We start from the raw sequence: 20,983 nt of genomic DNA, 5'->3' as shown, positions 1-20,983 counted from the left end.
TCCACTCTACCAATTTCTTCCCTCAGAATCCTGGCAAACACATACTACATGCGCCCAGAAAAATGAGGCACAGAAAGGTGATGTGACTTGCCCGAGATCCCACAGCTAGTAATGGAGGAGGCTGAATTTGAATTCATAACCATTATTTGGTACCAAAATGGCCCTTGGGCTCCCATAACCATGCTGGCAGTTGCCTACACGTTTTTGAGCTCCTCTGAGTTCCTGTTATCCAGGGGGATCTCAACTGAGATCCTGCCCTTGGGAGAAGCTCCAGAACAAACCAATCTCTGGGGAGAAAATTGGGTGAGAAGTACTGTTAGTGTCAGGCAGCCCATAACGAGTCTTGGAGTTCTTATTCTTTCTCTCTTTCCTGTCTTTCCTCCTGAATCCTTCCTGCCTTGTCTGTCATTCAGCTAATCAGTCCCAGTGTGGCCAATTCAAACAAGGAGCCCCTAGGTGATGGCTCTACGTTTTGTGGAGTTTTGTTTATTTTCAGGTTAGCAGCGGCAAGAATGGGGCAGCACCCATCCCAAAGGACCATATCAAAGTACAGTCTCTGTCCTAGTCCCTTCAGGTAGCTTTAATGAAATGCTACAGACCCGGTGGCTTATGAAGACCCGAAATCTCTTGCTCACAGTTCTGGAGGCTGGAAGTCCAAGGCCATGATGTCAGCATGTTGGGTGAGGTTCCTCTTCCAGGTCACAGACTTCCCATTGTGTCCTCACATGGCAGAAAGAACAAAGGAGCTCCTTGGGGTCTCTTGTAAGAGTGCTAATCTCATTCATGGGGGCTTCACCCTCAAGACCTGGTTACCTCCTCCTAAGCCCCTTCTACTAATTGTTGTTGTTGTTTAGTCGCTAAGTCATGTCTGACTCTTTCAAGACCGCATGGACTGTAGCCTGCCAAGCTCCGTGGTCCATGGGATTTTCCAGCAAGAATTCTGGAGTGGGTGGCCATTTCCTCCTCCACAGGCTCTTCCCAACTTAGGGACTAAACCCACATCTCCTGCATTGGCAGGTGGGTTCTTTATCACTGAGTCACCAGTGAAGCCAAAGCTGATAGTCCACCTACTAATACTATCAGCTTTAGGGATTTAAAATTCATGGTATGAATTTGCAGGGAGACTTAAACATTCAGACCATAACATTCCATCTTCTCTCTGACCCCCTGACTTGGACCCCAGCCTGTAGCCTACGCAGGTGGATTGTATTTTGTCTGCCCTAATCTTGGCAATATGGCTGTGTGATTGTTTTTTTACATTCGTCTTTTTGGCCCTAGCACACAGGAAATGAGGATAATTGAAGTTAAATGTGAATTTGCCAGAAACACAGAACACATTCTAGTGCATGAGCTCGCTCTGACAGATTCTGTCAATCTAATTAGAGGGCTTTAATTATTAAAGCTCCCAACCACCTACAGCAGCAGGTCACAAACTCACCACGCACAAGTGCTCGAGTGACATAGGATTAGGATCTGGTGGGCTCACATCTGGCTGTTACTATGGATCTCAAATTTGTCTGGTCAAGTCTCATCTCCATCACAAAGCCCCAGTGGTTCTTTCTAGGCCTGGGCCTGCAGACAGAGCTCTGAACGGGTCCAGGTCCTGGAATCTGGACCTGCCTCTGCAATTGACTCCTGGGGTCTTTGGTCAGTCCTTTTTTCTTCTTGGTGCCTCCACAGACCCACCTGTACTGTGTGGCTACAAATATTTGCTTAGGATCATTTTAGCAGCTGTGAAGTGTCCTGGGATCTTTGAATGAAAGACGCTCTATTAAAGCTTATGAACCAAGTGACGACTCTGGCCCCATCCACACAGCAGAGCTCTGCAGGAGACAGACTGGGCCCATTCATCCTTCATACAGGCCTAACTTTATCCCAAAGCCTCACTGTTGGCCGGGGTAGCAGGACTTGACAGAGAACGGAGCGGTCCTCGTGCTTTCAAAGTGCCTTCTATTTCATAGGGTTGCTTTTTTTCTTCTTCTTTCTTTCATTTTTTTTTTTTTTTTAACCATTACATAGTACTCAAGGAAAAAACAGCTATGCAAGAAAAAAGACAATCATGATAGGAGGAAGCCCTTCTCAAGGGAGATCTGCTGATTAGGCCATTAAAAAGGTCAAGGAGGTCATTTTGCCTGGAGTTGGAATTTATACTAGCACACTGGACACTCGTGCATAAGTATCAGAGTGCCATTTTTGCATGTATTTTTACAGATGTGTGTTTTGTTTCAGGATGTCCACTGTACAGGAGAGTAGAACTGAGATGATAGTAGGGCGTGTGCAGGGCCTGCCTGGGGTTAAGTGTGAATATTTTTGCTTCTCCAACATGGTTCCCCTATTGCAACCTATGACTGCATCTGTCTTGGGGCTGCAATAGCGTGGCCTTGGAGCTCACATCTCCAGGCTCCTTGAATCCCAGGACCCTCTCTCTACCTCCCCACCGCCCCTCTCTTCCAGGAATATGTTACTCGCTCAGTTGTGTCCGACTCTAAGCTACTCCACAGACTGCAGCGTGCCAGGCTCCTCTGTCCATAGGATTCTCCATTTCCTCCTCCGGGGGATCTTCCTAACCTCTGGATGGGACCCACATCTCTTGTCTCCTGCATTGGCAGGCAGGTTCTTTACCACTAGTGCCACATGTCAGTACTCAGAGGTTAATTCCTTGAAGATCTTGTCTTCAATAGCCATTCCCACTTAGTCACTTGCATATCATACAGCTTGTCTTTTGACTTTGGGAACCATTGACTGTTATTGATGCTGTGTATGAGCTGACAGATCTATTTCCCTGTCCCTCCAGCACCAGAATAGAGTCCCTGAGCAGGTACCTGGTCTGACACCCTCACCATTGGATCCTCAACACTATGAAGGTACCTGGCACTCGATAGTTTCTGTATATAAATATTTGTTAAATGAATCAATGAATGGACAAACTAGAAACCTTTGTTATAGATTTCAAAAGGTTGCCAGTGAACTTCATCTCTCAAACCTGATGGTGTCGGACATCCCATCTGGACCCCCTCAACCGGTGGGCTGGTTTGCAGCATCCCAGTCACCAGGAAGCATAGGGCTTGCCTGTGGCTAGTAGACCATGATACCTGGGGTGAGGCAAGAATGAATCTCCAAAACTCATCAGAGAGTCCTACTGGGCCACGACTAGCTGGGAGCTAGGAGAGCAGGAAGATCTTGATATGAAGCATAGAATAGAAAGTGGGGAAACCAGGAAAGAGGGAGAGCCTGGAGGGGTCCCCAGATTCATGGGAACATGGGTCCTTTGTGGAAGGTCTCTGCAGTTTTGGGTGAGCAGGTAAAGGAGCAGTCAGAGTCTCCTGGTTCAGATACACAGTGACTGGCCACTGTTCTCTCAAGGGCCTGAGCTCCTGTGGCTGCTTCCCCCTTTCCTGCTGAGGACCTGAGGCCAGATCCAGGTGAGAGGGTTTTGGTGGGGAGGGGAGGGGAGGGGAGCACTCATTGCTGATTAAGCCTTTCTTGAAGCAGAGTAGAGGGTGGATTCAGAGGAGGGGCCGTTCTCATAAAGATCACCAGAGAGCTCTTGAGCCCTTCAGAAAAGAGAGGATGAGAGCTGACAATAGCAGAAAGGAGTAAGAGAAAGACATTCCTGCGAGAGGAATTACTGATTCAGAATTGGAAAAAAAAATGTGAATTAAACCAGATTAGATGGATGGAATGGGGAAGAAGGAAGACGCCATGAGCCTGAGAAATTTAAGCTTGCTCAGCTGCGAGGAGTCAGTCAGACGTCTGAGAACAGCAAGGCAGAGCGGGCTGGGGAGGGTGGTGGGCCTTATCTCAGGACAGACTGAGTGTAATAAGCTCATAGGCTCTCTAGAGAGATTTTTTTCCCCCATAAACAGATGGAAATATAGTCCTAGAGGATAAGAGAATGGAAGAAAGTGTGTTATTTTGAGTAAAATGAGGCTTTAAAAGGAATCAAGACTTTCAGTGGGGGGAGAGGGCACCACGAGGACTTTTTTTTAGATGTTTAATTAATTTTTTTAAAATTAATTTAATTAAATTTATTTATTTGTATTTTGGCTGCATTGCATGGCATGAAGGATGGTTCCTTGACCAGGGATTGAACCTAGGCCCCTGACGTGAAAGTGCCAAATCCTAACCATTAGACCACCAGGGAACTCCTTGTGAGTCTTTTTTTTTTGGTCCACACTGCACAGCAGGCATGAGGGATTTTAGTTCCCTGATGAGGGATAGAACTCATGCCCCCGACATCAGAAGCACAGAGTCTTGACTACTGGATGGCCAGAAACACCAACGTTTTTAACTCGAATAAAACTAATACTGATTAAAGTAAAGCTTGAAGCTAGCGGACCACTTCCTTATTCACATGGAGGAGCTGGGATTTAATTTTTAAAATGGATCCTGAGGTTTCAGAAATCAGCTTTCCTTTGCAAAGAGAATTCTGGAGTATCTTTAGAGGGGCAGAGACCCACAGGTGACAACCCAGAAGGGCCAAATCAGGAGAGCATAGTTCTTCCCGGTAAAAAGGTGACGAGTCCTCCAGCGCAGTGCCTCTGAACTCACCGTGGCCCCCTGCAAAGGTCACTTTAAAAAAAAAAACACCACATTTTACTAACACTAAACATGGAAGCAAAACCAAATTACGCTCCCAAGTAAAGATAACTGAAGCGTCTGAGATGAAAACAAGACAATGCAGATCAAACCCTGGAGAACACAAACAAAACCAACAGAAATAATTACTAGCTCTGTGAACTAGAATATGGAACAAAAGGAGTCCTAAAAGAGCCTCCTGTCCTCTCCCCACCAAGAGAACCAAACAGTAACTTTAGAATGTGAGGCGAGAGAGTCACATTTCATAAGCCAGTGTGAACAGCCATGAGAGAATATTCATGATGTAGCTTTGGGTCCCGCTGGCTGAGTTCTTGTAACAAGCGCTGCACCAGGGCTAAAAATATCAAGGCCTAGGAACGATCAGGATTAAGGATGAGGCTCCTGGCCAGCGCTGGTAACTAGGAGATGGTCACGTGGGCTGCGGCAGGTGGAGGGCACAGCAGGTCATGGCCAAAAACTGGAGGGGAAGCTGCTCAGGTCAGCCCCAAAGGCCCCAGCCCAGAGGCGCGCTCATGGTCTTAGGTGACTCGGCTGCTGCTGGGGCTTCTGCTGCTTGTTTCTGCCACACAGGTCACCTCCAACTTCCCCCAGAAACTGGCTTTTTCCTCTTGAAACACAGCAGGGCCGGAAAGTGGATGCTAATATTTCCTGAGGGTCTTAGTGGGGAGGGGGAGTCCTCCAGGCAGTGTGTACCAAGAAATAGAAGGGAGCTGGTGGTCAAATGAACTCAAGAGACACGGTATCTAAAACCTCCTCTGAATTCACATGCTCAGAAGCATATTCAAGGCTCTGGAGTGTTCTGCTGTTAAAAAAAAAAACAACACAGTTTAATTGAGCCCCCTCCACCAAACAAGCCAGAAAGCTAGAGATCTACAGAACATGCTTTATCTTCTCTGCCTTACAGTTATTATTCTGAACAGCGAGAATGATAATATTCAGAGTCACCAAATTTGGTTCGGTTGATCTGATAGGCTATGCCCGTCCCCTCTTGCTGCCATATGTTTCTGCCTCAAAGGTGCCTGTTAAAATTCCAAGGGGAGAATAGAAGAAAAAAAAAAGAAAAGAAAAAAAAAATTCCAAGGGGACAACTTTCTCCAAGGAGGTTATCTATGTAGGGATGTATGCTGTCTGGAATTTCTGAACATCTCCCCTCCCGGGGAAGCCGCGGTACTAAATTTCAATGTATTTATTGGACATCCTGTGTGTTCCGAAGCACTTTGACAGAAACCTGATTACTTATCATCTCTCATGGGAATACAGTGACAGAGAAGCCTAGCCGACTCCCTTCGAGGAGCGTGGTGAAACCAGTTTGGTTTATGGAGGAGTTAAATCAGAAAACTGAAGATTTAGGGTGACTATATCCCCACTTTCTACAGCAGCTTCAACCAGTTAAGATTACGCCCATGGCTGCCCTGGAGGTTCTTCCCCCACTGATCCCTTCTCAAGTTTAACCTCTAATTACTTGACGACGATGCTGACTGAACAGGTAATTTTATATTGGAAGCCCTAAGACTCATATTATTTTTCAGTTCCTTGCTAAGTTATCTGGTGAATATACTGTTGCCAACAGGATTGAGTCCAAGTACCTTAGCTTCCCTTCACTCTTGACAGCGACCCAGCTTTACAAGCTCTTCTCGGATTCCTTTCCTGCCCTATGCACCGTGTTCCTGCTCCCCCATAATCACCACCACTTCCCCAACAGGCCCTACTTCCTCCAACCTCTGCCTTTCAACACTCACTCCGCCTTCTGTTCCTGGCTCTGGTTTCCTTTCTCCACCTGCAAAACCCTGCCAGCGCCCCAAGGCAGACCTAGTCACTCCTTCTTCTGGAACCCCCAGTCCTCTGTACTTTTAATTTAATTTAATTTTTGATGTGAGCTATTTTAAAAGTCTTTATTGAATTTATTACAATATTGCTTCCATTGCTTATGTTTTTGGTTTTATAGCTGCGAGGCAATTTTAGCTCCCTGACAAGGTATTGAACTCATGGCCCCCCTGCACTGGAAGGCAAAATCTCAAACACTGGACTGCCAGGGAAGTTCTCCTCTGTACCTCGTTTTAGACAATACCGATGCTCTTGGAGTCATTTGTGTACCTTCTGGAGCTTCTGAAAAGCAGGGCCCCTGGTTTATCCATCATGACACCCTGTGGGCCTCACCTAATGGCACGTAGACGATGCTTACAAAGCACTAATTGAAGGGATGATTCAGTTAGGACTTGTCTCTGACTGTGGAATTCTGAGTCTGTGTTTCGACAAGTGTACCAATCACCAGTCACCAGCAGTCAAGGGAGAGTGGCAAGAAGGAGGCCCCAGAGCTGGCACTGGCCTCCCCAGGTGAGGGTGGGACAGCCCTGGGCCCAGTGGGTGCCTGTTGCAATCTCCAGGGAAAGAGTTATATATGAGATTTTTAGAAGATGCTTTTCAAAAGGAGAATGGATTACAAGATGATGAGAAACAGTAGCTCAGGACTGCATTCAAAGTGAATCATACTGGATAAGAGTCTGAGAAAGAGACAGGGCAAAGGACTGTCCCGAGGCCTCCCTGCTGGGGTGAGGGTGTTCCTTCTGCACTGCAAGAGGCTCCTTGACTCAGGGGTCTCCTGGCTAGCGGGCAGGTGGGTGCACTTCCTCCATCAGCCTCTCTGGTATTGATGAAGCTTGTGTTCAACTTCTCCTGTATGGGGATGGGATGTTCTTAAGTTGTTGATCCACTTTTCACTTACTTTTATGACAGTTCTTCATATTTAACCTATCTTTTGATTAAGATACTAAAAGAGCCTAGTTCATTCTAAGCTCAGTCCACCCTTGTTATCTTTCTTCAGAATCCCGGGCCTCAAGGGAACTTAAACAAAACATCCAGACATTTAGCTCAGCTATGCAGACGGCCACTAGTGACTCCAGGCAAATAGGAAAGATGCTCAGCAAAGAGAGGTTGTATCTATTCCCTTCCTGAGATTATTCATATCAGGGAGTCAAACTAGTCATTAAAATTATGTTTGTTCACAGAAGTTGCTTTATTTTTTTGACCCTAAAAGATCCAGCTGTGCGCAGAAGGAGGTCACAGACCATTGTAATTAAGAGGGACTTTGGAGTTTACTTAATTCTTCACATTTCATTTCACAAAGTGGAAAAGGAACAGTGGGGGAAGCGGAATTCAAACTTTCTAACAAACTTTATAGAATTCTGTAGCTCTTTTCCTCTCTGAACTCGAAGAACTTAGACTCAGTTTAAAGCGCTTTTAAATGGCCACATGTCCTGGACATGTGGACAACAAATAGGATGAGAACAGAAGTGAGAAAAACATGCTGAATCGATGGACGTAAAAGAAGAGTGATTAAGAAAAATCTGCCTGAGCTTAGATTAATTCCACTCAAGTAGAGTGAACAAACCCTCAAATGGAGGAAACACCATAAAACACTGATGAAATAAAGGAAAACACCAAGTTACCCAGTCCTTATTGAAATGTTCTGATTAACAGATCCAGTGCGAGGTTTGCATGTCTTCACTGCGAATTCGGTAAATATTCACTGAGCATCTGCTCTGTTCTAAGTCCATGGGGATGAGGGTGAAACTGAGGGTGTCCATGTGAATAAGGAGAAGAGCAAACATTCATGGAGGGCTACAGTGTTTCAGGCACTGGACTTACTATTAGCTCATTTAACCTTAATCATAAGTACCATTGTTTGCCCTTTTTTTAGGTAAAGAAACTGAAACTTAGAACAGGGATGTAACCAGGCCCCAGAGCTGGCAGGTGTTGATGTTTTGGACTCAGGTCAGTGGGAGTTCTCAACCACTGTGTCTAGTGACTCCCAGGAGAAAGATCCCTGAAACTTGTAGTCGGATGGGTGGGGTGCATGGGAACAAGAGTCCATATGAGAAGCCCCCCACTGCCTCCACAGTGGGAAAGGGGACCATTAAGGAAGAGTTTGGGGAAGCTAGTACTGGAACAGGAGCTTACAGAATGAGGGAGGAGATGGCTATGTGGAGAAAAGTTGGGAAGTTTCGATATAGTAGGACCTTGTTGGTTATCCATTTTAAACACAGCAGGGCATACATGTCCATCCCCAAATCCAGTTTTCCAGAGAAAAAATGAATGCCTCTTTAAGGAGAAGTGAGCCAATAGTCCCAGGGGCCCTGGGACAGCTCAGCTGACAGAGGGACTCTGCCAGGATAAACAGAAGCACCCTGCCTGGAGCCAAGGAAGAGCCAAATGGTGCTGGGGTCACACCAGCCATGCCCCAGGGGCTCAGCTTCGGGCTGAAAACCAGTTTCACAAAGAGAACAGTCCTGCTGCCCCCAGGGTGAGGAGCAAGGGGTATACCCTCCGGTGGAAACTGCTGGGGGCCATCAGGGCTCAACCTCCTTGTAGCCTGGTCCTCTGAGGCTTCCTCCGATAACCCGCTGGACACTGCTCTGGTGTAGACCAGCCTGGGGCTGTGGAGGGTGGGGTGTAGTTAGACAGAACTCCCGAGAACCAGGCAAGTCACTGAAGACAGTGTCAAGTCAGCGTGCCTCCTCCAGATCATGGACCGCACCCCCTCCCACCCCCCCACCCCCACCTGCCATAGCCCACAGCTTTATTCGGCCTCGGCACCTGCAGAGGAGCAAGATGTCGCTAACAGCCCTGGAAGAAAGACAAAGAGGTGTGACGAAGAGAAGACTGGGCTCCATGGGTGCTGTTGACGCCCAGGGCTCTAGCAGAGCTGGCTCCTTGCGCAATGCGTTGTGCTTTCTTAAAATCATGACTAATACAAGGACTCCAGTCAGCTGAGCAGTGCCAGGGCCCCTGGGAGCATTTGCTCATTTCTCCTTGGAGAGACTGTCCTTTTCTCTCTCGAAAACTGGATTTGGGGATCAACAGGTACACACTGCTATGTTTAAAATGGACAACCATCAAGGACCTCCTGGACAGCACAGGGAACTCTGCTCAATGTCATGTGGCAGCCTGGATGGGAGGGGAGTTTGGGGGAGAGTGGACACATGTGTATGTATGGCTGAATCCCTTTGCTGTTGACATGAAATGGTCAATCAGACATACTTCAATACAAAAGAAAAAGTTAAATTTTTTTTTTAAGCTGGATTTTCTCTTTCTGCACTTGCAGCCTTAACCATCTCTACTGCTCCCATTCCTTTCTTCCAGATTCCTCCATCACCCTCTGGGGGACTGGCTCCAAGGCCCACAGCACCAGGCCCAGACTTTTGCTCTGGAAGGGCAGCCCCCCTCTGTGGTCAGGGGCCGCCTCAATCTGAATTCGCTCAGAGACCTGGACCCATGCAGAGTCCCGGGGCCCCGTTCCAGAGCCCCTGACACAGTCCTGCTGAGCCAGGAGCTGCTTTTTAAATAGTGCTTCCAGGTCACTTTTTGATCAATGAAGTTTTAAAATTACTGCTCTGGGGACAGAGACCCTGGAAACTTTCACATCTCTGATCTTGTCCTCCATCTCTCCCATGGAAGCTTCTCTGGAAAGGAGAGATGTTGAGGAGTCCAGGCAGTGCAGAGATTCGCCTCTCCCTGGTGTGTCTACCCGTCTGTCTCCTCTGCTAGACCTCTGGGTCTCTAGGATGGGAACCAGTGTCTACTTAGCTCTCCAGCCTGTGTCAGTGTGGACGCTCCACTGCTGTTTGTGGGATAGACAAGTTGTTGATACAGCCAACTCTCCTCTTCCTCCTCCCTCGCCTCTCTTCTTCTACCCTTTTCTCCTCTTCTTTCTCTTGGGGGCCCCCTTGGCCTTGGGCACAGAACCCAAATGTTTTAAAAGGTGGTTAATATTTAAAGGAACAGAGTCAGGCATAGCCCAGGCAATGGCTGGTTGCTCAATTGACAAACAAACCCACCTTCTTCTGCTCTTTCCTAAGCCAGCAAGAAGCAGCCAGGAGACTGTCACCACACAGCCACGCCAGACCCGCCGTCCTCCCCACCCACGCAGCAATTGCGAAACTTTACTGCAACCACCTGAGGCTATAAATAGTCTTTTTAAGAAGCCACTTTAGGGACTGAGCAGGCCTGATGGGCAGTCCCTATTTGCTGCCCCTTCAAACAAGTGGAGAAAAAAATTTTAAGTGTCACTTACAAGAATCCAAACCTGGGTCAAGCCTTCTATATCTACCTTGGAGTTCTGTCTGCCTACTACCCAACCCCCCACCCCAGGTTCCCAACTGTCTTTTAGAGTCTCTAAGGCTTTCTGCTTATTGTTGGCCAATATGAAACTTCATCTTGCTGATGCAATGATAATAATGGAGATAATGATAATGAAAGTAGTTTTTTTTGGTAGATTTTCCTTTCCCCCTACCCATTCCTAAACCCATTCTCCTATACTCTAATCTCATGTGCAGAGACCTCTGTAGTGTTTTCCATATCAATTCATGCCCTCTATCCCTCCAGTCTACAAGATCAATTCTCCTACACACTCCCTTTTTTTATGCTCTTTCCCTGTTTAGAATTTTTCAGTGACTTCTTATTGTATGTAACAGTAGCCTAGAATGTTTTAAATGCATACCCTTGTTCTTAATGTATATATCAATTTACTCCTTTAGATTCAGATAAACTATTAAGAAAGCTTATTTTCATTGCTCACCTTTTGGCAAGCACAAATAGCAGTTCTAATATTTTTTCCCTGTCCTCCAATGGATTGTTTTGCATACCCCACTGTGGACACCACTGACAATGGCTGAGATTGCATCATTTTGCTGGGTCACCAAGGCCTTCTAAGACCTAGTCCCAGGTCATTCATCATTCACTCAACATTTCTTAGTGACTGATGGCCAGGTATGGGGCTAGGCTCAGGGCATAATAATAAGTAATCAGAGCCCCAACAGATGAGGAGCTTACGGGCCAGTGGAAAAGGTAGACTCATAAATAAATAACTCCTGGAGAGACATATCTATCATCACAGTTTGCACAAAAGGAAAATAGGGAAAGGAAATGACTTGGCCTGCGAGTCAGGAAAAAACTTCACGAGGACTACTTCGGCTGGGTCTTGAGCTAGGTTTTCATTTCTAAAGTTTTTTCCTTCATAGGTGAAAATGGTGCAGATGGTCACCATCTCTATGATGGGTCCTTTGGGTTGTTTTTCCCCGGAGGGTGCCAAACTTACCCTGAACCATTCGTGCTTTCCCTCTTGTGATCAGGGTCAGACATTTGTAAGATCTTTGGCCCATGTCTGAGGTGGTCTAAATTCAAAGATTAGAACTTTCCTCTGCAGAATAGAACTTTTACTCAGTGCAGTGGAATGGTAGTGTTGACCTTCTAGCTCTATGCACTAACAGAATGAAATAATCATTCAGAGAAAAAAACATTGCGTCCAGCTAGAAATGACAGCACTCTTCATCTGAAGTGGGAAAAGATTTCTCAAGATCACAACAATGAAATGACAAACTTGAACCGTAGCCCTGCAGGGCTGTGGCCGTGGGGGTAGCTGACACCTTGGGAAACACAGGGTGTAGCAGACAACAGGCTGGTCCGGAGTCAGAATCTGCGGTGCTGGGCTCAGCTCTGTACACCAGCCGTCTTCCTGAAAAGCTCCCACCCTTCCTGGCTCACACTTCTGGTGAAAAGAAGGTACGAGGTTCATTCACATCACTACAACTGACTCAATTTCATTCCTTTTTATGGTTGAGTTAAAAACATTGGTATATTAACACCGTGTATATATATATATGGAATCTAGAAAGATGGTACTGATGAACCTATTTGCAGGGCAAGAATAGAGATGTAAATCTAGAGAATGGACTTACGGACACAGGGTGGGACAAACAGAGAGTAGGACTGACATTAATACACTACCATGTGTAACACATGGGGCTTCCCTGGTAGCTCAGCTGGTAAAGAATCTGCCTGCAGTGCCAGAGACCTGGGTTCGATCCCTGGGTTGGGAAGATCCCCAGGAGAAGGGCATGGCAACCCACTCCAGTATTCTGGGCTAGAGAATCCCCATGGACAGAGGTGTCTGGCAGGCTACAGGCCATGGGGTCACAAAGAGCTGGACATGACTGAGTGGCCAAGCACATGTGTAACACAGATAGCTGGTGGGAAGCTGATGCATACATAGCACAGGGCATTTAACTCAATGCTATGTGATGACCTAGAGGGGTGGGATGGGGGACTGGGAGGGAAGTTCAAGAGGGAGGGGATACATGTATTCTTACGGCTGATTCACGTTGCTCTACAGCAGAAACTAGCACAACAAATTGTAATGCAATTATATTCCAATTTAAAAAAAAGAAGTGAAAAAAAAAAGAATGTACGAAGTAGAAGTAAAAAAAAAAAAGAAAGAAAAAGAAGGTTCTTCTAAGTACCTGGTTCTAAAGTGCTGAATTTATTTCATCACATTTCCACACAGTATGAACAAAAGCAACGTTTATTAGATCAGTGCCATACTCAGTATGGGTATATCTGAATCTGGCTGCTTTTATTATTCTAGTCTAGATCATGGTACTGATCTGCTGTTTCTCTTTTAGAAAATTCTTTACAAGTGCAGACCATGAGACAGACTCTTTGTTCTCTCCTGTTTTCATCCTGGCTTCATTCTGAGCCTCTTCTAATATTTTCAAATAAGGAGTGAGGACAAGGAAACATAAAAAGAGACATACATGGAGAAACAGGGATGTGACTCTTCACCAGAGAGAGAAAGAGCCAGAAACCAGCACCCCATGAAAGTGGAAGTAAAGTGCCTTGAATACTATGTTTCAATATTCCCCTTTGTAGATGACAATGACAAAGCCAGCTTACCTTATTAGGGTATTATAGGAGAAATAACGACACAACTTAAAAACCCATTGTCAACAAAGTACTGTTTATGGGCTCATTGTCGCAAGTAACATTAACTGCCTCTTACCTGGGCAGTAGTGATCCCCAAATAAGGTCTTAACCCATTCATCCTGCAGGAGCTGCAGCCAGGCAGCACTGGCTTGGGGAGGCAGGCTGGTCTGCTCTGGGTCTCATCATGAGGACCCAGTAAACATCTTGGGGCTGAACAAGTTGAGGCTGAAGGTTGGCCTCCAGTTTAAGATGACTAAGCAATGAACATGGATACTCCAGTCTAGATAACAAATAGTTCAGTAAATGGCAAGATATTCCAGGAGCTCTTGAACAAGATGACCCATAGGCTGAGGTTCAAGTTATTTTATAATAGGGGCCACAAGTGATGCTGAAGCTGAAGCTCCAATAATTTGGCCACTTGATGTAAAGAACTGACCCACTGGAAAAGACCCTGATGCTAGGAAAGATTAAAGGCAGGAGAAGGGAATGACAGAGGATGAGATGGTTGGATGGCATCACCAACTCGATGGACATAAGTCTGAGCAAGCTCTGGGAGTTGGTGATGGACAGGGAAGCCTGGTGTGTTGTAGTCCATGGGGTCGCAAAGAGTCAGACATGACTGAGCGACTGAACTCAACTGAATTCAGTGTAAAGTCACTGGCCTGAGTAGTTTTGAAGGTCGAAAGGTGAAAATACACTACCCCAGAGTTTAGAACTTACATAGAAATTAGTACTGTATGGATGAACTGGAGGAGGGCATGGCAATCCACTGCAGGATTCATGCCTGGAGAATCCCACGGACAGAGAAACCTGGTGGGTTACTGTCCATGGGGTCCCATAGAGACGGACACGACTGATGCTAACACGCGCACACACATATGGATGGAAGCTGTTTTATTTTACCTTAACAAGGACTCTGGGAGATGGGCAAGGCGAGTGTTATGTCTCCATTGTTTCAATAGGTGGGAATGTGGGCTGCAGAGGTTACAACTCGCACAAGTAACACAGAACTATTCTTTAGTTTGATTGGTTCTTTAGAGTTAGACACGACTGAGTGACTGAATTGAACTTGTCAGAAAATACCATGAGGATATTTATTTATTTATATTCACAGACTATCAAATAAATGTACATCTACATAGTATTTTCTGACTTGTGGCCTCTATTAGTGAAATAAATTGAACCCAAGCCCATTGGCCATGTTGTTTAAGAACTCCTAGATGTATATTTATTTATATTCACAAACTATCCAGGGTTTCCCTAGTGGATCAGATGGTAAAGAATCTGCCTGCAATGCAGGAGTCCCAGGTTCGATCCCTGGGTTGGGATGATCCCCTGAAGAAGGGAATGGCAACCTATTGCAGTATTCTTGCTTGGAGAATTCCATGGACAAAGGAGCCTAGTAGACTACTGACCATGGGTTTCAGAGTTACATGCAACTGAGTGACAATCACTTTCACAGACTATCCATATGTATTTATTAATACTTATTTATATTTAGATTTATCACAGCCACTGAAGGCTGATTCTGCTTCCAGTCCTCATCTGCAGTTTGTCTCAATCAGAGGTTTGCAAACCAGGATTTTTATTTGTTTGTCTGTTGTGTGTGTGTCTGCAGGCCAGGAGCTGAGAATAATTTTTGCATTTTTAAAGGGTCGTTTAAAAAAACCACACACACACAAACACACACAAGACCGTGCAACAGAGGCCTTACATGATATACAAAGTCAGAAATATTTACCACCTGGTTCTTTGCCGAAAAGCTCGCTCACCCGGGTCTCAAGGCCTTCTTGGTCTGTCGTATATGGCATGATTTATGGTTCTTTCATTGCATCCTTACAGCCACCCTGTAAAGTAGGTAGGGCAGCCATTAGCGTGTCCATTTTAATGGTGAGGACACAGAAGCTTGGAACAGTTACATAACTACACCGAGGTCATGGTCACAGTGCTGAGGACAGTTCTCATTTTCCACCCAGGACTCTTATCAGGAGATCACAGAATCACTGACCCAGCTCATCTTCACAGGGGGCGGAAAAGAAGGTTGAATTGCATCCAAATTGGTTTGAGGGTATTGGGTCTGTCCACCCTTTCTTAGCAGGCAGCTCATTGGGGGAAACTATCATGAAGATGATTTGGAAATGCTGGGAATGTTTAACTAGAGATTAGAGATTTTGTTAGAGATTTCGGCAGGTCAGGCAAGAGAATGCATCCTCCCCTGCAGCCCATGGCTCCGCTTGGAGCTGACAGGGCCCTGCAGTCGGATGCCTGCGCCTTCTGCTTTCTCTCTCCCCACCATTCGCTCCCCTCTGCGCCCCGAGCGCACGCTGTGTAGAGCAGCTGGGGGGATGAATGCCCACATTATCCCCCCGGCCTGTCAGCAGCCGCAAACCCGGGCAGCTGGTGTGGGGCCTGTGTCCCCGGTGTAAACAGCCGGCCAGCCTGAGTAGTGGCTTGTTCTCTTTGCTGAGGCTGGGCCAGGTCTCCCCGACGCTAGGAGCCCCCTCCCACCCTACCCCACCCCGCCGCCCTGGGGCTGAAGAGAAGAGGGGCTTTGTGCCCTAAATTCAGACCTTAATCCTCTTGAATGCTACCAAGGCAGAGACACTTATGGGATGGGTCTCTGAGTCACCCACAGGCAGGAGGGCCTGGGGGCAGTCTGGCTGCCTGTCGGCGTGGATTTAGGAAGTTTGGACACAAATGGTCAGAGGCTGGACTGCACATCCAAGCCCTCAGACGTCTTCTGCTGGCCTCCTGTGGAGAGACAGGGCGCGTTCTCAGAGGCAGGTTGCTAAGAGGCAGATCTGTGCAGCCATTACCAACTTGGTCACTTGGGTCCCTGAGTAATTGAGTCCTTACTAGGCAGAGACCTGGCTGCTCGGGAGGGAGGAGAGGGCAACAGGATGAAGACAGGAAGCAATGTGTCCCCGCTGACCAAGTCAGAGCCTGAGCACACTCGAGATACACACGAAGACCAAAGGCAGGGGGTCAAGGTCAGGGAGGGGGTGGTCACTGCGCTGAGGGCTGGCTCTCTTTACATCTGCCTTTGATTGGTCCTCTCGGGTCCTGTTTCCACAGGGACTCAGGCCTACAGCCAGACGCTTCCCTGGTGGTTCAGTGGTTATGACCACTATCCAACGAAGGGGGTGTGGGTTCAATCCCTGATCAGGGACGTAAAGTCCCACATGCCTCGAGGCCAAAAATCCAAAACATAAAACAGAAGCAGTACTGTAACAAATTCTATAAAGACTTTAAAAATGGTCCGTCCGCATAAGAAAAATTTAGAAAACAACAACAACAACAAATCAACCTAAAGGTCAGTCTCCCCTTGCATTCTCATACAAGTCCCTGTCTCCTTGGATCACCCCAAAGCTGCCTGACCTCCCTCTGTCACTATCATGGGGGTCCTTAGACATAGCCACATTGCAAATCTGCAAGTCTTATCAGAAGGAGCGTGTGGATCTTTTGCTCTTTTTGTAGGACTTGTCCCCACCTTGCATTTCTCAGGGTCCTTCTTTCTTTGGACCTTGAGTTATAGTTCTCAGAGCCCCGTCCCACATCCGTCTTTAGATTGAGAGCCACTTGAGGGTGGACTCCATCTGATTCAGCACCAACATGGTCCCTTGTCCCTGGGAGAAATGCAATAAATTTGGAGCCATTGCAGTGTTTTCCTTATAATTCTTCTGGCCAGATGCTAAGAAAAACTTTAAAAAACCTAGGTAAGGGCCAGCAAGGGGATTAAAGGCAGCTCTAAATCTAAAAGAAACACTTCCTAGTCCAGAACTTTTTTTTTAAAATTAATGTTCTTCAGGACACCAGGTTGCATCAGACGTTTACAGACATTTCCAAACTCCTGAGCAATGCACTCGTCCCGGACTGCTGCCAGTGCAAACACTGCAACCATCGGGGAGAAGAAGAGTCTTCTTTTTCTTCCAGGGTCACTCACATATAAAGATCAATTAAGATCGACAGAAGACAATCCTTAGGAAGGCATTCACCATGCTTTAGCTCTGAAACCACACTTTTCCTTCTCAGTCGTCTACTCTGGAGGTCCCTGATTCTACTTGCCAAGAGGGAACCTGCTCTGTCTGCTTATTTGCTGAATCACTGCTGATTGAACTCAGCAAATAGCAACAAAGAGCTGTTTTAAAGAGATTTGAAAGTTTAGCAGTGAAAATTGGAAATCACAGCCCATCAAACTATCCAACCACCCGAAACTAACCCACTGAAATGTTCTTGTCACTCGCAGGAGTTCTATTTCTGGCCTATACACCAAATCTTCTTTATCCATTCATCCACTGGTAGACACTTAGCTTGTTTCCTTGTCTTGGCTTTTGTTTAAAAAAAAATGCTGAAATTGTGGGAGAGAAGGTCCCCCTTTCAGATCTTCTTTTTGTTTCCTTTGGATATACACACAGAAGTGGGATGGCTGGGTCATATGGAAGTTCAATTTTTAATTTCTTGATGAAACTCCATACTACTTCCCGTAATGGCAGCACCAATTGACATAGAAGGTGCCTCTTGATCCCCAACAAAATGAGATTAAGATATGAGCACTCCACCCTTCTTCTCATTTTCTGACAGCTGGAATTTGTTTTTACACTGTTGAGGTTGATCATATTACATTTTTTCCTATAACCATATTTAAGTCTTCTGTGTTCTATCAGGCTGATTCTCAAGGTGGGAAACCAGTCAACTTAATGTTAATATAAACTGAAAGCATTAATACATTAATCAATTTTTTCCCCATACACATTGAGGCAGATGCTGAGCCAAGATTCTGTCAATACTATGGTCCCCAAATCAGGAAGCATGTGCTAGGTTGTTGGATTCCATTCATGACTCTTTCACAGTAGCCATCATGCCGCTGTTTTATGGGGCTTATTGACAAGCAGGCGTCACTTTGGTTGAGCAGAAAGAGGAGTCTGGCTAGGAGGCTCTCAAGGGTCAAAAACCGGGGGCGGGTGTTTACTCGAGCACTTTTTAGAGTGTTTACTCTAAAAGTGCTACTTCTCAGAAAGGATGTCAATAACTGGAGAAAAGGGAGTTCTGAGTTTTGCTTGGCTGTCAAGGGTCCAGACTCAGAGGTGGGTAAGAAGGCCTGTAGGGTATTACCAACTGGCCTGTGCATCTGCAGACAATTGGAATTCTCTCCTCTGCCACCCCCATCCCCCACCCCCACCACCATTCTGCAATATGGATTCTGAGATCTGATTATCCATCAATGGGCTTTTATTCCCTTCTGAAAATGTGTTAGGGTCTGTCTTTCACTGTCTCTTCCAGTTATCTTGACTATTGAGTTTATCCCTGTGTTTTTATTTTACTGAGTTCTCTGGAAGAAAGAGAAAACCACAGTTGCATGTATGCTTTACTTCATCCCTGATTATAACATAGTTCAGTTTTATTATAAAGAAAAATTTCAAACAATCCAGAAAAAATATATATTAAAAGCAAAGGAAAACCTCATAAAAGCCTACAACTTGGAGGTAACTCCAGATGACATGATGAAAATTCTTCCAGAATCTACTGGCTTTTCCTGTTTGGTGTGGAATTTCTAAAGGGAATTTGCCTGTACTTTAATTCCCAAGTCTTCAATCCCCAGAGACACGTTAAGCCAAAGGTGGGAATAAAAAGAGATGAATGCTCACTGCTTCTTATGTTGCAGCCGCCATCCAGGGCATCCAGTGAATAAAGAAGCAGTTCGGGCAGACGATTTTTACTAAGGATTGCTTCATCCTTCTCCATTTTTCCAGCTTCTGACTTTCAGAGCATCGTATGGCGGAAACCTTGCATCCTTTAAACATTCTTTGCATTTCTTTGGAGAGACAGGCTATCTAGAGCAGATTCTTTTGGATTCTTCTTTCTCTGGGCTGGAGAGTGGGCAAATGAAAAAGGAGATTTATTGGTGTGAGAAAATTCACATTTCATAGCTGGATCAGGCTTCCTGAGTTTTCTTGTGCTCTGAAACAAACAAAAAAAAAACATTGTCCATCTCCTGTCCTTTCCCTGGACAATAGGCCTTCTTTCTGAATGTACAGGTCCTGAGGTGTAAGGGAGGGGTGGTGTGAATAGCTATCCTCTTCATCTGTCTTCCTTGTAGGAACAAGTTCTTTCAACTTTTCTATTTTGCTAGAATTGTGTTAGCTTACTTGCTCGTGTTGAACACGAATAGGAGAAGAGAGAAACTGGGCTCTTCTCCAGTGGATTGCTGCTCCAGCCAGAGCTAGCAGGAACTAGCTTTGCCTTCTGCTGTGTGGGGAAGCCCCCAGGGTCAGATACAAGAGAGCTCTCCAAGGGTGGGGGCCTGGCAGACTCGGTTCCCCGTTCCTCTCATGAGGGGTCCACACAGGCGCCCTCAGGAAACATCAGATAGCTCCGTGCTTCTCTGGGCCATCAGTCAATGCGCCAAGTCTGGCCTTCACTCCTGACTTGGCCCCAGCTCCTGGCAGAGGAGAGCCTGCGGAGGGGGGAGGGCCTCCAGCCTCACACAGACTTAAAGGGACAAAACCTATCACATTGCTTCTCTAAGGAGGACTTGGGAATTCGCTTTAAGTGTCCCTTCTCTTTTCTTTCACCCCCTTGTAAGACATTACTAGACAGTCAGTGCCCCCAGAATGCTGAGATGCCTGGGCAGTGAGAAGTGGAGGGCAGGACTCCACCTGAGGGAGTCCTTGGAAAATGGCCTCTGTGAAGCCAGGCTTGACTTCGCATTCCAGGATGTTTGGCTCTAGGTGAGTGATCATACCATTGTGATTATCTGGGTCATGAAGCTCTTTTTTGTATAGCTCTGTGTATTCATGCCACCTCTTCTTAATATCTTCTGCTTCTGAAAGATTGAAGGCAGGAGAAGGAGACGACAGAGGATGACATGGTTGGATGGCATCACTAATTCAATGGACATGAGTTTGAGTAAACTCCAGGAGCTGGTGATGGACAGGGAGCCCTGGCGTGCTGCAGTCCATGGGGTTGCGAAGAGTCAGACATGACTGAGTGACTGAACTGAAGCCAGGCTTATCTTCCTGCAAACATTGATGACCTCTACTGTCACCATCAGGTCACTCTGCACCTCCAACCTTGGAAGAGGCTCCCCCTCCGCCTCCCCTGCCCCACACCCTGATAGTTTGTCATTTTGATCACCACCTGTGTTGCTGTCTACACCAATGTGACATTGCTCCCAGGCATTGCCACGTGCTTTGGGATCCCAGGTACCAACAGAAATAGAATGGACTGGATACCTCCAGGAACCAGACAGGGCCGGGCAGCGTTCAGTGCAAAAAGTACTAGAGTCTGATGTTGAGACCACCATCCTGCGTGTGTCCCTGACTTAGAAAGCTTAAAGCACCTCCACTGCCCTGGAAGGAGTAAAGGGGTCCCAGTGTCTCCCCAGAGGAGTCTCCCTTTGCCCTCAGCTCGATTCTGCCCCCAGCCCATTTCCCTCCATGATCACAACATCCATTGCTTCCATCCTCATAGGATTTTCTGCATTGGAGGCTCGTTCTGCTTATTGGAATCCCTGGCTATCATCTTGGACCCCAACCTTTCCTCACTGTTCTACCTCCAAGGGCAATCAGCTCCTTGGGGTGGATGCCCGAGGTAGGGGAAGAAGTGAGCTATTTCCATGAAGTGGGTT

General features: G+C 46.4%; 1 long non-coding RNA gene across 1 annotated transcript; it reads left to right on the top strand.

The window, feature by feature from the left end:
- The first annotated feature begins 5,778 nt into the window (after positions 1-5,778).
- Positions 5,779-20,400, top strand: LOC136176654 (uncharacterized). Its single transcript, XR_010664607.1, has 3 exons — positions 5,779-6,085; positions 19,940-20,084; positions 20,187-20,400. It is a non-coding gene; the product is annotated as an uncharacterized lncRNA (long non-coding RNA).
- Positions 20,401-20,983: the final 583 nt, after the last annotated feature.

The sequence above is a fragment of the Muntiacus reevesi genome, chromosome 10, assembly GCF_963930625.1.
Source record: "Muntiacus reevesi chromosome 10, mMunRee1.1, whole genome shotgun sequence".
NCBI lineage: Eukaryota > Metazoa > Chordata > Mammalia > Artiodactyla > Cervidae > Muntiacus > Muntiacus reevesi.
The sequence above is the reverse complement of the archived record's forward strand: the minus strand, read 5'-3'. Positions and strand labels throughout refer to the sequence as shown.